Source organism: Salmo trutta, chromosome 8 (assembly GCF_901001165.1).
Source record: "Salmo trutta chromosome 8, fSalTru1.1, whole genome shotgun sequence".
In the NCBI taxonomy this organism is placed as follows: Eukaryota; Metazoa; Chordata; class Actinopteri; order Salmoniformes; family Salmonidae; genus Salmo; species Salmo trutta.
In genome coordinates, this window is record NC_042964.1 from 15062319 (window position 1) to 15080045 (window position 17727).

The following is a 17727-nucleotide window of genomic DNA, read 5'->3' on the forward strand; positions in this document are numbered from 1 at the left end:
AAACAAAACAAATAAATTCAGCATTTCCTGCACTTTTATAATTTCCACTCTGTGCCATGCTGGGCTGCATGATATGTGCAAAATATTTAGACCTATTTAATTGGTGAATTGTTGGAATCATGGAAATAAAATTAGTCGGAATATAGTGGGCAGGACCTTGAATACATTGTTGTTTGACATGACTAAGCCAGGGAGGATTTATTGACAGGGTAGGAACCAAAGTGTTGGTCAGTGTTTCCAGGGGACGGAGGTTGCGTATCACATTTAACTAACCAAACATTGAAATACCATAATAGAAGGTAAAGTAAAAACCCAAACCTGTCCGAGCATCAATGCAATAGTAAAATACAATATACAGTCATTCTACCTCAGTTAGCAGAGCTCACGAGTGGCGCAGCGGTATAAGGCACAGAATTGCAGTGCAAGAGGTGTCACTACAGTCCCTGGTTCGGATCCAGGCTGTATCACATCCGGCTGTGATTGGGAGTCCCATAGGGCGGCGCACAAATGGCCCAGCATCATCCAGGTTTGGCCGGGGTAGGCCGTCATTGTAAATACAGATTTGTTATTAACTGACTTTCCTAGTTAAATAAAAAAAATAGCAGCTCAGTATACATAATTAACTATTACAGTAAAGTTTTGCTTTTCTGGTAAAAAAAAAATACTGGTAAAAAAAAACGAGAAAAAAAACTGTCCGTTTCTTTTTACTATGTAGTATATTCACCTAAAGTGTGCTGCATTTCATGGTCATTATTCCTGGCAGCTCTGTAGCCCAGCATCGACATTTAGGCTTTCTGCTATCAAAACCCTTTTCCATTTCACTCAGTGCGAGACCAGCCCTTTCTGTCAAACTGAATTTACCCTTTTCAGTGCTGCTCACCTACTGGTAGTACGTTGTTAAGGAAGAGGGGGGAGAGAGAGCTCAAAAGAGGTACAGTGTAATTGGTTCTAACACATTTTATTTAATTTTTCTATTCAAATCAGAGAATATCATTTACCAGTTCTCTTTTACTGGAAAGACCTGGGGAAGTTGCATAGGCGGATAGGGCCAATGGAAGCTGGGGATGATTAGGTGGCCAAGATAGTTTGAAAGGCCAGGTGGGGGATTTAGAACCGGACACAAGGGCTATAGCACCTCTACTCATAACGCTGGAGTATTGATGTCTCCTTAGACCAAGGCTATAGCACCGCTACTCATAACCCTGAGCATTGATGTCTCCTTAGACCAGGACACCAGGTCTATAGCACCTCTACTCATTACCCTGGGCATTGATGTCTCCTTAGACCAGGACACCAGGTCTATAGCACCTCTACTCATAACCCTGGGCATTGATGTCTCCTTAGACCAGGACACCAGGTCTATAGCACCTCTACTCATTACCCTGGGGCATTGATGTCTCCTTAGACCAGGGGGAAGACAGCCCCTACCTGCCCTCCAACACCAAGGATTGACCAGTCTCCACCCTGCTTAGCTTCAGAGGCAAGCCAGTAATGGGATACAAGGTGGTATGACAGCTGGGTTGCTCTCCTGTGCTTATGTGTTCGTACAGATTATACTCTCCTCTTTTTCTGAGCTGTCGTTCGTAAGAGTAGATTTATGTCCGAGGTGTGGCATGATCAAAAAGCAGCTTATTTTCGACGCGATCAAAGAGAGAACCCTAGGGCCTAGTGGAATCCATTGACAGTGGTACGCTCGAAACCGCTGTATTTACATTGCTAAGCCCCATTCAATCAAATATGCATTAAGATTCATTAGCCCATTTCTTTCAAACATCTCATTCAATTATGTAAGGTCATTTTCTCTGGATCTCCGGGAAATCCATAATGTATGCATTTTAAATGGAAAATTAACTGTTTGTGCAGTGAGTAGAATTGAAGAGCTCTTGCCATTTTGGCAAAGTGATACAAACGTCAAAATATAAACACAAAGAAAATATTCTAAGTGGAATAGTCAATAACAAAAATATATTCTAAGTGGAATAGTAAATAACAAAAATATATTCTAAGTGGAATAGTCAATAACAAAGAGATATTCTTAGTGGAATAGTCATTGTCTTATGAGAAACTGCTAATGTCACAAAATAATAAAATTGATCTAATTTAGCAACATTTTTAAGGTTCATCCCTGTAAGATTCAATTAAATCAATGTGGTGTCAGCAAAATAAATATTGCCTGATAAAGAACATGCAAAATAATCAGTACCTAAACTAACAATAACATACAAATACCTATGAAAAACATTCAAATAGTCCATCAATTATCTCCTCTGCTTTCAAACCAACTCACAAACAACGGTCCTTTTATAAGTACAGTACAGTGCAAAATCCTCTTTCACAGTTGCCTGTTTACAAAACCAGCATATTCACAGACATAATACTGATGCCACGAGGTGTAATATAACAAATACCAACTGTGCCCCTTATGGTATCAGTAAGAAATGCTAGTACTGGATGCCCTGGCACGCCGACAACGTCCCTGTAGTAGCAGCCGTGAAGTAAGAGGGTGAAAGGTCTGACGTGTAATTACAGCATAGTGCTCGGAGAGCCCCGAGGCTGCTGGTAGGGAGAGGTAAGCAAGGACAACAGTAAGGCTACTTCACAATATCCTCACAATAGCATCCTTTCCCCATCTCCTATCCTTCCTGGCTACTGATCAGAAAGGACTCAAAAGTAAGGCTACATCCCAATACTCTCACAATAGCATCCTTTCCCCATCTCCTATCCTTCCTGGCTACTGATCAGAAAGGACTCAAAAGTAAGGCTACATCCCAATACTCTCACAATAGCATCCTTTCCCCATCTCCTATCCTTCCTGGCTACTGATCAGAAAGGACTCAAAAGTAAGGCTACGTCCCAATACTCTCACAATAGCATTCTTTCCCCATCTCCTATCCTTCCTGGCCACCTGATCAGAAAGGACTTGATAAGAGAGAGCAGTTTGGTTGATACCTGGGTTAGGCTCATATACATTTTACATCACATGGCCAACAATGTAACAAATTGAAAGTCCTCATTGTAAATAAATTAAACTTTTCCATTATTGAATTGGAATTGCAATTAATCTTGTAAATTGGCTGAATGTAGTTAACTCCAATCCTGGTAGAAACCCCAACAAAGGCTTTCAGAAGGCTAGTATTTTGGACCATAAAGGAAATAGGTTGAAACAAAGCAGTCATTTCAGTGTATTAGGACGTGGCCTGAAACGGTTAGGTGTTAGCAGCAGGTCATATGGGTCAAGATCTTTTTACAGCGAACAGGCCGCGCCGGCATCCATGTTCACCTCCCGCCTCCATTCTTCTTTCTTTCTGATTCTCTCCATCCTCTCCCTCACAGTGAAAGTCCCTCGGATAACAAGTGAGTGTCTAATTGATTTCTCATGTTCGGGTCGGGGCAGTATCATCGACCTGTACAGAGTTGCCTGGCACCGGCATGCCTGCAATATTCTTTCCTTTTTTACCCTCCCCCTTTCTTCCTCCTGCTCTGGTCCTCCTGGATTACACAATGCTAACACTCAACATATTGCTGCCCTCTGAAAACCTTCAGAGGGGCTAGGAGCAAAATAAGCAGTCTTACAGAATCCCCCTCTGGTGTTGTACTGTACATGCAGACCACAAAGAAGGTCAAAATATACAATGGGGTTGGCGTTTTCCCTTTGGATGTGGCAAAAAATCATTAGCCATGCTAGCGCTTAATACAGCATCACGTGGCCATGATCTATCATGCTAACATGTGGCGCTAATTATCACAGTTCTCCAACCACACAAAGGCCTAGATTCTGACTACAAGGTGATACTCAAGAGTCCCAAGTCTCCCCTTATCTTGCCTTTTCTCTTTCAGTCAGTTTTTGTCTTATTGGTGAGATTCTGTCATGTATGGCCGAAAGGAGTCCACTTTTGCCAGCGTGAGCACAAAACTGCTGCTGGTTCCCTGCAGGCGAAAGCAAAGTACGCTAAAGGGGGGGGAAACATATCCACCACAGTTCTCAGTTGAGGTGAATTTCAAGAGCATGCTTGGCTGACCCTGGGTTGGAGGCACTACTTGCCTTCCAGTGAAATTATGTAACGCGCAAAACAACTTAGTACAGTACCATTCAAGACTAGTCACTTCATCTCTGCTCAAAGTGTGCTGAGCAGTGAACCCAGCCACATCATTTTCTTCAAGTTGAGTAGAAACCAAACCAAGATATAATTTAAAGAAAATGAACTACTGGCAATTTCACCTAAATTTGCACTCTACGGCCTACTTCCTATTCAGACATATTCTAATAATCCCCATGGTATTGCTTTGTATTGAATAAGCAACTGGTTACATACAGAGTCCAAACAAATACATTAGGCCCTGGGTTAAGCCATACACGTTATCGCCTTTGACACGCTTACGTGCTTGGAAGTAAACAGTGTATCCTTACTTCAGGCTGAGCAAAGAATAAAGCTTAAGTCTGGTGGTATAAGTCTCTACAGTATGCAAAGGCGAGAATTGATCCGCAGTAACATAGAGCCGTTGCAGTGTTCCCCTCGGTCCACTGTGCTTCATCCCTGCAATCAATCCCTGCTCTTCTAAATTTTATCAGAGCAATGCCATGAGGAGAGGAGAGAGGGGTGAAGAAGAGAAGAGAGAGGGGTGAAGAAGAGAGGAGAGAGGGGTGAAGGAGAGAGGGGTGAAGAAGAGAGGAGAGAGGGGTGAAGGAGAGAGGGTAAAGGAGAGCGGAGACAAGGGTGAAGAGCGGAGGGAGGGGTTAAGAAGAGCGGAGGGAGGGGTTAAGAAGAGCGGAGGGAGGGGTTAAGAAGAGCGGAGGAAGGGGTTATGAAGAGCGGAGGGAGGGGTTAAGAAGAGCGGAGGGAGGGGTTAAGAAGAGCGGAGGGAGGGGTTAAGAAGAGCGGAGGGAGGGGTTAAGAAGAGCGGAGGGAGGGGTTAAGAAGAGCGGAGGGAGGGGTTAAGAAGAGCGGAGGGAGGGGTTAAGAAGAGCGGAGGGAGGGGTTAAGAAGAGCGGAGGGTGGGGTAAAGAAGGGCAGAGGGAGAGGTGAAGAAGAGCAGAGAGGGAGGTGAAGAAGAGAGGAGAGAGGGGTGAAGGAGAGAGGGGTGAAGAAGAGAGGAGAGAGGGGTGAAGGAGAGAGGGTAAAGGAGAGCGGAGACAAGGGTGAAGAGCGGAGGGAGGGGTTAAGAAGAGCGGAGGAAGGGGTTATGAAGAGCGGAGGGAGGGGTTATGAAGAGCGGAGAGGGGTGAAGAAGAGCGGAGGGAGGGGTTATGAAGAGCGGAGAGAGGGGTGAAGAAGAGCGGAGGGTGGGGTAAAGAAGGGCAGAGGGAGAGGTGAAGAAGAGCAGAGAGGGAGGTGAAGAAGAGCAGAGAGGGGGGTGAAGAAGAGCAGAGAGAGGGGTAGAGAAGAGCGGAGAGAGGGGTGAAGAAGAGAGGAGAGAGGGGTGAAGAAGAGCGGAGGGAGGGGTTATGAAGAGCGGAGAGAGGGGTTATGAAGAGCGGAGGGTGGGGTAAAGAAGGGCAGAGGGAGAGGTGAAGAAGAGCAGAGAGGGATGTCAAGAAGAGCAGAGAGGGGGGTGAAGAAGAGCAGAGAGAGGGGTAGAGAAGAGCAGAGAGAGGGGTGAAGGAGAGAGGAGAGAGGCTACAAGACCATGGTGCTTGCCTACGGAGCTGTGAGGGGAACGGCACCTCCGTACCTTCAGGCTCTGATCAGGCCCTACACCCAAACAAGGGCACTGCGTTCATCCACCTCTGGCCTGCTCGCCTCCCTACCTCTGAGGAAGTACAGTTCCCGCTCAGCCCAGTCAAAACTGTTCGTTGCTCTGGCACCCCAATGGTGGAACAAGCTCCCTCACGACGCTAGGACAGCGGAGTCAATCACCACCTTCCGTAGACACCTGAAACCCCACCTCTTTAAGGAATACCTGGGATAGGATATAGTAATCCTTCTAACCCCCTCCCCCCCCAAAAAAAAGATATAGATGTACTATTGTAAAGTGGTTGTTCCACTGGATATCAGAAGGTGAATGCACCAATTTGTAAGTCGCTCTGGATAAGAGCGTCTGCTAAATGACGTAAATGAAATGTAAATGGGTGAAGGAGAGAGGGGTGAAGAAGAGCGGAGAGAGGGGTGAAGAAGAGCGGAGAGAGGGGTGAAGAAGAGCGGAGAAAGGGGTAAAGAAGAGAGGAGAGAGGGGTGAAGAAGATAGGAGAGAGGGGTGAAGGAGAGAGGAGAGAGGGGTGAAGGAGAGAGGGGTGAAGGAGAGAGGAGAGAGGGGTGAAGAAGAGAGGAGAGAGGGGTGAAGAAGAGAGGAGAGAAGGAGAGAGGGGTGAAGGAGAGAGGAGAGAGGGGTGAAGGAGAGAAAAAAAGGGAAAACAGGCTTAAAAAAAACGTAATTTAATTGAATAGCCAGAAGAAACAGCAATAGCTCATGTTCCCTCCTACCGTGTCATATACATCAGGCTTAATGGCAATAGTAGTCATTTAACAACTTAATAAATGTCTGATTTACGAGCGGCGCCGAATGGCTGATAAATAAGCGGGTGGGCAGAAGTGCAGGTGGCGTTTCCTTTCAAGCAACTTTTCCAATCAACACCAGAGAAAATGTTTGTTATTTTTGTGTGTGTGTGCTTTGTTTGTGTGTCTGCCTGTATGTTGTCCTGTGTGTGAATTAAATTGATCATGCACTGTGTACTGTATGTAGTATGTGATTGAAACAGTTGATTAGATGCGTGTGCATCCATCAACTATAAATCTTCAGACAGCTGATGTCTGTATTGAAAAATATGCATGAGGGATCTGGTTGTAAATCAACACGGCCCCACCCCCACAACAAACCATTCAAAACACACACACACACATACACACACAGGCACCCAAGATTCTCAATGCACTAACACCACCGGCTAAAACAGCTACTAAGTCTGGGAGCAGTTGTACCACTATCCATAAAATGGTATTGCATGACGTGACAACTTCTGACAGGGACTTACTGTATACTGAAGTCATCTTTTAGGCTTGAAAGGGAGGGTCTTGGTGATGAGACACCCTGTGCCAAAAGGAGCCCATCTGGGGAGTCATTCGGTTCAGGGCCCTCAGAGGGACCCATATATTTTTGTCCCATTTTCAAATCCAGCAGCCACTCTTCAGGTGATGAGAAACTTTGGCAAGCAAGGACGTAAGCCCCCAAATAAGAAAACACGCCACATCCCAAAAGTGTATGAAGCAGATGGGTAAATAAAACATTTTTGCCACAGTGAGAGGCGAGGCGATGTGACAGAGGGAGAGAGATTTCTTGCTTCATGTTGGTGGGCAGAAACTTTTCTTTTTTTTTCTTGGGATGAATCAACATTTCCTGAAAGCGCATGGCCAGGTGTATCTGTCAGTACATCCTCATTATAAAACGGCCCCCGGGAGTTGGCAATCGGATGTGTCATAACAAGTGGGCTTGTAATCAAGGTGCATTAGTTACCGTATGTGGAGGAGAACATGGGGACACTACAGAAGTACCGTGTATGCTAGCTGTAGCTTACATATCGGATGGCCTGTTGGCCTGTTGTCCGGGCCTCTGGCAGTCTCTATGGGGGTGCCACAGGGTTCAAATCTTGGGCCAACTCTTTTCTCTGTATACATCAATGATGTCGCTCTTGCTGCTGGTAAGTCTCTGATCCACCTCTACGCAGACGACACCATTCTGTATACTTCTGGCCCTTCTTTGGACACTGTGTTATTAACAACCCTCCAGACGAGCTTCAATGCCATACAACTCTCCTTCCGTGGCCTCCAACTGCTCTTAAATGCTAGTAAAACTAAATGCATGCTCTTCAACTGATCGCTGCCCGCACCTGCCCGCCCGTCCAGCATCACTACTCTGGACGGTTCTTACTTAGAATATGTGGACAACTACAAATACCTAGGTGTCTGGTTAAACTGTAAGCTCTCCTTCCAGACTCACATCAAACATCTCCAATCCAAAGTTAAATCTAGAATTGGCTTCCTATTTCGCAACAAAGCATCCTTCACTCATGCTGCCAAACATACCCTCGTAAAACTGACCATCCTACCGATCCTCAACTTCGGCGATGTCATTTAGAAAATAGCCTCCAATACCCTACTCAATAAACTGGATGCAGTCTATCACAGTGCCATCCGTTTTGTCACCAAAGCCCCATATACTACCCACCACTGTGACCTGTATGCTCTCATTGGCTGGCCCTCGCTTCATACTCATCGCCAAACCCACTGGCTCCAGGTCATCTACAAGACCCTGATAGGTAAAGTCCCCCCTTATCTCAGCTCACTGGTCACCATAGCAGCACCCACCTGTAGCACGCGCTCCAGCAGGTATATCTCTCTGGTCACCCCCAAAGCCAATTCCTCCTTTGGCCGTCTCTCCTTCCAGTTCTCTGCTGCCAATGACTGGATCGAACTACAAAAATCTCTGAAACTGGAAACACTTATCTCCCTCACTAGCTTTAACCTGTCTGGGCTAGGGGCAGTATTTTCACGGTCGGATGAAAAACGTACCCAATTTAAACAGGTTACTACTCTGGCCCAGAAACTGGAATATGCATATTATTAGTAGATTTGGATAGAAAACACTCTGAAGTTTCTAAAACTGTTTGAATGGTGTCTGTGAGTATAATAGAACTCATATGGCCGGCAAAAACCTGAGAAAATTCCAAGCAGGAAGTGGAAAGTCAGAATTGTAGTTCTTCTTTTGATTCTCTATCGAAGCTACAGTGTCTGTGGGGTGACGTTGCACTTCCTAAGGCTTCTATTGGCTGTCTAAAGCCTTTAGAAAGTGGTTTGAGCATTTTCCTGTCACTGTGCAGATAATAGGAGCTCAGTTACTGAGTGGTGTGCCTGGCAACAAAGGGATTGGATATGCTCGGTCCCACGAGCGCGACCCTCCTTCTTTTTCTCCTTGAATGAATACGCTATTGTCCGGTTGGAATATTATCGCAATTTTACGTTAAAAATACCATAAAGATTGATTTTAAACAGCGTTTGACATGCTTCCAAGTACGGTAATGGAACATTTGACTTTTCGTCTCTCGTTCCACGCTCGCGCGTTATGCCTTTGGATAAGTGATCTGTACGCACGAACAAAACGGAGGTATTTGTACATAAATATGGATTATTTCGAACAAAAACAACATTTCTTGTGGAAGTAGCAGTCCTGGGAATGCATTCTGATGAAGATCAGCAAAGGTAAGAGAATATTTCTAATACTAATTCTGAGTTTAGGTTGCCCCGAACTTGGCGGGTGTCTGAATAGCTCACCGTGATGGCTGAGCTATGTACTCAGAACATTGAAAAATGTGTTTTCTCCGTAAAGCTATTTTAAAATCTGACACAGCGGTTGCATCCAGGGGTAGTCTATCTATAATTCTTAAAATAATTGTTATATATTTTGTCAACGTTTATTATGAGTATTTTTGTAAATTGATGTGCACATTCACCGGACGTTTTGGCGGGAATACATTTTCTGAACATCACGCGCTAGTGTAAAATGCTGTTTTTGGATATAAATATGAACCTTTTCGAACAAAACATGCATGTATTGTGTAACATAATGTCCTAGGAGTGTCATCTGATGAAGATCGTCAAAGGTTAGTGCTTCATTTAGCTGTGATTTGGGTTTTATTGACACATGTCCTTGCTAGGAAAATGGCTGTGTGATTATTTTTGTCTATGTACTCTCCTAACAAAATCTAATGTTTTGCTTTCGCTGTAAAGCCTTTTTGAAATCGGACAATGTGGTTACATCAAGAAGAAGTGTATCTTTAAAATGGTGTAAAATAGTTGTATGTTTGAAAAAGTTGAATTATGACATTTTGTTGTTTTTGAATTTGCCGCCCTGATATTTCGCTAGCGTCCCACCTAGCCCATAGAAGTTAAGCACCAGCTGTCAGAGCAGCTCACAGATCACTGCACCTGTACACAGCCCATCTATAATTTAGCCCAAACAACTACCTCTTCCCCTACTGTATTTATTTATTTTGCTCCTTTGCACCCCATTATTTCTATTTTTACTTTGCACTTTCTTCCACTACAAATCTACCATTCCAGTGTTTTACTTGCTATATTGTATTTACTTTGCCACCATGGCCTTTTTTGCCTTTACCTCCCTTAACTTACCTCATTTGCTCACATTGTATATAGACTTATTTTTCTACTGTATTATTGGCTGTATGTTTGTTTTACTCTATGTGTAACTCTGTGTTGTTGTATGTGTCGAACTGCTTTGCTTTATATTGGCCAGGTAGCAATTGTAAATGAGAACTTGTTCTCAACTTGCCTACCTGGTTAAATAAAGGTCAAATAAAAATAAAATAAAACTTATGAGCCTACAGTAACTGTGGAGAGAAATAGGGAAACAGGGCGGCAGGTAGCCTAGCAGCTAAGAGTGTTGGACCAGTAACTGAAAGGCCTCGGAGCCGACTTGGTGAAAAATCTGTCGGATGTGCCTTTCAGCAAGGCGCTTAACCCTAATTGCTCCTGTAAGTCTACTAAAAATGTAAATGAAATGGCAGGATTCTACTGCAGATAATGTCTGCAATCAGTGGCTGGGAATATGGACACTTGCATATCCTTCCACTTTACTGCTCATTAGTTAATTCAGACTATTGTCTCAGCATGGAAACAAACATCTACATACTAAAGTGAATTAGTAGTAAAAGTAGTTTGATACTTGTTTATTTGCTGCTGTTATGGCAATCTTCTGCTAATACTTAGCCATGGCCCGATTATGTCACCTGGAAAAATTTCATAAACCATAATTATAGGTTGAATCCCTTTCTCCCTGTCTTTCTCTCCGGGGAGAAAAAAAGAACAGGTAAAAGTCATGAAAGTGTGTTCAACAGAGCCGCGCAGTTGAGCTATCGGTGTTGAAGGATAATTAAAGGGGGGAAGAGCTTTGCAGCAATGTGGAGTTAATGCTCGTCCGCCACTCAGCAAGCACATGGGCAAGAGCTGTCTTTCTCCAACTAACTAATATCTTGCTGATGGATGCAAGGCAAGCAAATAGACTTAGGAAGTAGAACTCAGGGAGAAAACGGCAGAAAATTGTCAAATGGTGTGCAATTTATGAAATGGGACTGCTGCTGCCGGGAATGGATGGCGGGAAAAATACTTACCTGGGACTAATGCGTGAAAAAGACTTGCCGGGAAAAAAAAGAGTGACAATAGTGAAAGTTGAAAATCCCCATTCCCAGAGAAAAACTGAATGTTCCCTCACATCTCCTAAAGCACTAGTCTCATGAATGCCTCAGCCAAGTTGCAATTCAACCTGGAAGGGATAGCTGAGCTAGTAGTGGGAAATACATGCTGCAATGTCAACTTGTTTTTCAGTTGCTGTGAGGGATTTATGTATTTTTCGCTCTTGCCACTGGCAGTATGATGCTCCTCTTCTTGTTAGCACGTTTCCACTGTACCGCTGAAAATGGACAGGTGCATGCATGATCAAATACATTGCACTGCCTTCCTGCTTGCTTTCAAAGTCACTGCTTTGTCTTTTCATCTTATAAAAAAATACTGTAGTGCCTCACTAGATGATGATGATGAATTATGTAACATGTAAAGAAATGTGTGTGAAACTGCTATGCTTTTTGTAGTGCAGTGATGTCAATCATGTGTGTGTGATCTTGCTGTGCTACTCAAGGGTATAGTTGACTTTCCTCAATCAAACAAGGTCAAATAGGAGACGACTTCAAAACATCTACCGAGACATGACAGCTTCACCATTTTAAAGCCCAGCTAAGGACATTAGACTTGGCGGTATGAATTCATATTTAAGTAACGTCCATATTAATACTTCATTCATAGTTTGATGATAAAATAACAATGGCCTCAATATTGCAAGCAGACAGACAGACACTTCCATGTAAGCTATTCTTTGCATTTACAGCATGAGATAGCTCTAACTAAATATGGTCAACACCAGAAAAACTACTACACAAGGGCCACATTAGCGCAGACAAGCTAAATCTTGCCATCACTATCCATAAAGATAACCTTAGTGCTGACCTCTCTCTGCTGACCTCTCTCTGCTATGCAAAATGTAACCCTCAAATATGGTAAAGTGACTTTGAATAACACAGCTTGAATAATACAGTATATTCATGGTTAACAATATGTAATTGCCTGCATGTAATTGTGTCTACATCATCAAATCAAATCAAATCAAATTTATTTATATAGCCCTTCGTACATCAGCTGAAATCTCAAAGTGCTGTACAGAAACCCAGCCTAAAACCCCAAACAGCAAGCAATGCATGTGAAAGAAGCACGGTGGCTGGGAAAAACTCCCTAGGAAAAACTCCTGAGAAAGGCCAAAAACCTAGGAAGAAACCTAGAGAGGAACCAGGCTATGAGGGGTGGCCAGTCCTCTTCTGGCTGTGCCATGATTATGATTGACTCATTGTAGTAGTCCATATTGATGAGCTACACTATCCTCCCTCCATCTCCCCGGGGATAGAGAGACCTATAACGCTATCACGTTACCTTTATGGTCATTCTCACTTAACCCTGTGCCACTCTGCTGTACAGGGGAGAGATGTATGACTTTCTCTTGCCTTCTTTCGCTTTTCACAACTGCCTCTCCTGGGTGTACAGGAAGCACAATATTAACGGAAAAGTGGTTTTAGTGTCCCCCTCCAAGGGTTTCAATGTTTGAGACAAACAGCTGTTTCATTGTAAGGTAATTTAATTAGTTGACTTTTGATTTGATACACTGCCATTGCACATCGCACTGATTTGATCGGAGTTAAAATTGAGAGACATGATTACGCCGGATAAACCACTCAACACTCTCCACAAAAAAGAATGCAACACAGAATGTAGTAAATGCTGCGGATTCACATGACATTGATGGAGGGCAAACAAACATGCCCCCTCTCAGTGCAGCAGTGGGCAATACTATTTATGTCAATCAGCAGTGATTCCACAATAATATTTGACATGTAAAGAGTCTATCCAATGGAGAGCAGCGAGTGCATGCACGCACACACACACACACACACACACACACACACACACACACACACACACACACACACACACACACACTCTCTCTCCTGACATGACACCACTGGAATAACTTTACACCCCCAAGTGATGATTTTGCACATACATACAGTAGCCTACACACCCCAGCCCCTCCCAATGTACCTCCCTAACACAAACAGCAGCACCTTTCAAGAGAAGTTTCCCCACATGTTCTGTGATATTTAACATATATATATATATATATATAAAGGGTGGAGCATCACAGCATCGTTTTCATCAACCGTGTGGACAACAGATATGCATCAGGGATGGACAACTGGTGGGCCGCGGGTGGATCAACTTCCAAAAATGGGGCCCTCGACCATTTAAAAAATAATTTAAAAAAATAAATATATATATATATATTAGGGTTCTCAATTTACTGTTAAGAGTTAGAATAGTAGAATACACAAGGTGCAATTTCAAGTTTGTCTCTTAGTCACTGACAGTCACTCAATTAGCCATGTCAGCGGGATTTTTTTTTATTTGTGAGTTACGTCTAGCCAGCTATCTAAACTTCTAGTAGTCATATGCCGAATACCGACCGGGCATGCAGGGCACATGCCCAGGGGCCCTGACCACCAAGGGGCCCCCATTGATTTTGTTAGTCACTCTCACTCAGATATCATACTAGCATCGCATAAGTCATGGCAAAATGAGTAGAATTGCAGGAAAATTGCTATAAAAAGGCTCAATTGTATCTCCACCTCATGGAAAAATTTGTAGAATTGTAGTATAACATTTTAAATGTTCTCTCCGCCACAGAGCAAAATGTTTACAATTCTAGGAAATGTACTTTAAAACGTGAATGTTTCTCTCTGTCGTCAAGACAGGCCAGTAAAATGTTTTGCCTGTGAGGTGGGGGGGCCAACCAACCAAATCTTGCTTAGGGCCCCCAAAAGGCTAGGGACAGACCTGGCTAATGGTATAATGCATTTCGTTAAGACAGTTAAGTCGATTAACTGCACAAATAGAATGCACAAATCAGTTGACGGCATATGTGGTGGGTATGAGTTTTGGTACCCCCCCATCAAAGTTGCCCATCCCCGGCATACATGGACCACCTCTCCCGATCTCTTTGGGAGATAAACTTCCTTATCTAGCCTAGGCTATTTAAGGCAAACATTTAATATTGAAAAGGGGAGTCCTGTAGTGTGCAGGTAGCTGAACAGATATAGTCATATATGAGCAGACAACATAACTAAGGGCATAGTTAAGCATAGTGAACAAGTGCTCGTCTGAAAAGCATCCGACATCGTACTTCCATGATGAGCTGAAACGTCTGCTCATGGCATGTCAATAATAACACATCACAATACATAATTTGCTAAAATATTGCTTACACAACTCATGAACCCGACACTTCTAAAAGCCTGTAAAGTAGGCAACATCTCTGCGGATAACAATGCGAGAAAAAGTCTAAATGCTACTTACTATATACCCCAGCTGATGAATTCAAAAGCCTCGGTAACTGTAATTAAATGACAAAAGGGAGAATAAATGATAAGTGATTGAATTGTACACTCATGTCGGCAAACTGGGATTTATCAATTGTGATAGCCTGACCTCTTTCTATGCGACGCAAAGGACCACTTACCAAGGCGTTCAGATACAATTCCTTAGGAAATCCAGAGGAGTCTTATCTTCCTTCTCTCCAGTCAGAAAACAGCAATGCTTTCTTATTCCAAATAGACTCCAAGTGAACTGAAAGAGAGAAGACACCAAAACAGCCACAACAAATTCCGTTAGAATCGGGGTTCCCCCAAAAAAGTGCTAAAATAAACATTTGTGCAGCAAAAAAAAAAACGGCTATTCATAATACAGGGTGAGGAGGAGAGTAGGTACCTGCTCCGTTTCTCGCTGTCGAAAGAAACAATGAGAGCGGTAATGAGACAGACTGAAAAGTGAGAGCTAAGCTTTCTTTAGAAAGCAAGCGCTGCTGCTGTCAAATTGGAGCCTACCACTCCTGGCGACGGTTGGAAAGCGAGCGGCTCTCCGAGCGCGCGAGCGAGAGAGGGGTGCGCGAGGAAGACAGCATCCCAGATAAGATACTTTCCACACACACGCGTGCACACCCCTGCATTTCTCTATCTAGCCACTTGATGGCCGGCTAGTAGAGCAACTAACTCGGGTAGAATTTGTCCTCCCCCTCCCTAAACTCTCCGTCAACGATCCGCAGACAATAAATTGTTTGGCCGATCTCTTGATTTCTATGTCGAGAATAAATCCATTAGAAATTGATGTGTTACGCATATAAAACGTCTCCCATGGCAGCGCACTGTGCTTGTTTTGCTAAAACATTGACATGAAGCAGATATTTGAACCTGGGAGGCAAACTGCTTGTTCAACCTTTGCGCGCAACTATCCTGGGCAATTAACCAGCGTTTAATCTGCATAATCATTCATGTGATATCAGTTGAATTTAACATTTGTTTAAAAATGTGGATTCAATTCTGATACAGCTACAGTTGATCTTATTGACCCTATAAAGCAATATCATTTGGAATAGAATGCTGTTTCGAGCAGATATCTGACATGACAGTGTTATACCAAAAGAACTAAAACAACATGCCATAGGAATCTAAATTACACTTGATTTGATCATTGTTTGAAATATGACAGAAATTCATGTAGTAATATTTGTCATTTTCACACTGGACTGGATTGCTGTGTTCAATACTTTTGGTTATTATCTTGTATCAATACTCATACATAATAATCAGATATTGTACATGGAGTCCGTGTGTGTATCTGAGTGTATGGGTTTAAATGTGTATGAGAATGTACTTATTCGAAGAGGGGAGGATGATGTTAAATAAATTATATAAATGTATGATATATATTTTTAAATGAATTATTATATACACTTAGAATCTTATAAGAATATAAGTCATAAATGTCTCATCTGCTTAGTTCAACTATCGTACCCCATCAGAACCCAACACAATCTTTTTTACTCAATTTTAGCTAACAATGTCATTGTAAACAAACACTGTATAGCCTCAAAACATGGTTAAAACTATAGTTTTGATCTTATGGATGACCAGTCCTTGCATCCATAGCTCTGTCTATGAATTTGAAAGCAGTTAAATTTCCCTAGCCCCATTCCTCAGTTGTTTACCAAATCAGTGTCCTCTACTTGATGGTCAAGTCAAGTAGAGGACACCTTTAATTGATTTGAAATCGGGGCAGTGGGGCAGAAAACACAGATTACAGTATCGATACCTCACCCACTCATACATTTCACATGGTTAAAGGTTGCCAAACTTTGGAGCCCTGATACCAAGTCCTGGAGATTTTTCATCCTTACGAAAAGATATTGGGTGCGATGGGAGTTTGTCAACATGTCCATCCATTGGCTCCATGGCAACATGGGTCGATGTAACCTTTGTATTCACCGCCCAAGGTTGCACTCTCCACGTGCAAGAGTTACATTCCACAAGTACTCTTGACCTTTTGTGGATGTGTTGTGACTAGCGGAAGGATCATCACATGTTTGCGTGTATTCCTCCGGGGAATGATGGCACCTGTGGAAGTGTCGTGTTGTCCATGTGATTTGAATGTAATTTCTTCATCCAGACAGGTAGTAGTGCTATGAGCATGGATATCATTTTTATTTTGACTGGAAATGTATGTTACAGAGGGTACCTTTAACCCAGTATATTACCTTCTCTTCTGCTCACAAACACAAACACTTGCAGACACAGTCATGGCAAAATTGAAAATGTAATCTTAATTCCATCAGCCGTTGTTTTGACAAAGTGGGTATAAGTGTGTGGGAGGAACAATTATTTTTTACATTGTTATTGTATAATTCATCACTCTGCATTTGAAATGTATATCTCATGGCTGCATCGATCTATGTGATCTATAGCCTTAAATTCTATTGACTCTTTACCACTCTCACTGTGACATTCACACAGGAGATGAGACTGTGCAACAAAATAAATTGATAATTGGGTGCAAGGTTGAATTGGATTAAAATTCACATAAACACACTTTTAAAAAAATGAACAAATGAAAAGCATTATTTTGAAACCTCAGCTAAATTCAACATTTTACTGAACCCTTGGTTCTACATGGAACCCAAAAGGGTTCTACCTGGAACCAAAACGGGTTCTCTTATGGGGACAGCTGATGAACACTTTTAAAACCCTTTTTTCTAAGAGTGTACTGTATACTGTCTGTCGAAGTTGAGTGGGTGAAACTCAGTGTTGTTCAATGCATTTCTGCATGTGATATCCATTCTGGTCTATACAGGAACAAGGTGCTGTTATGAGTCATCAATATTATTCTTGGAGACTTGAATCATATGGAACATTCGTTTTTCCACCGTTTCAAGGGGTACATGTTCTGTGACTCTGCCACTCTTGACTCCTCTTGTGATTTCTCCTGGATTATAGGACAAAGAGGATTTGCATATTTTGTTTGGCTAGGAATTCATTAGACCCAATCCTACAGTGTGTGCTACGAATGTGTGTGTGTAACTTTGAGTGTGTATTCCATTTTTTTCTTATTTTTGGATGGGAAGGTCATTGAATATACATTGGTGTAAAATGCTGCATTTTGTAGTTTGGTGATGTAGTGAGGACCACTGTAAATGGGCATAATGGATGGGGGGTGTGTGGAGTGAAGAGGGGGAGGGTAGTACATTACTTGTCCCTATGAAGCTGTCATTAGCGCTCACCAGATTAAAGAGTTA

At 42.8% G+C, this 17727-nt stretch overlaps 1 protein-coding gene across 26 annotated transcripts in view; it reads right to left on the reverse strand.

The window, feature by feature from the left end:
• Positions 1–14981, reverse strand: part of LOC115198257 (receptor-type tyrosine-protein phosphatase delta) — a 641938-nt gene extending 626957 nt beyond the window's left edge. For all 26 annotated transcript variants that reach the window (XM_029760069.1, XM_029760096.1, XM_029760088.1 and 23 more), the window contains exons 1-3: positions 14871–14981; positions 14623–14729; positions 14460–14496 (exon numbers count right to left, since the gene is read on the reverse strand). The gene's annotated coding sequence lies outside the window, so the exon portion shown is untranslated. The remainder of the gene's footprint in view (positions 1–14459; positions 14497–14622; positions 14730–14870) is intronic.
• Positions 14982–17727: the final 2746 nt, after the last annotated feature.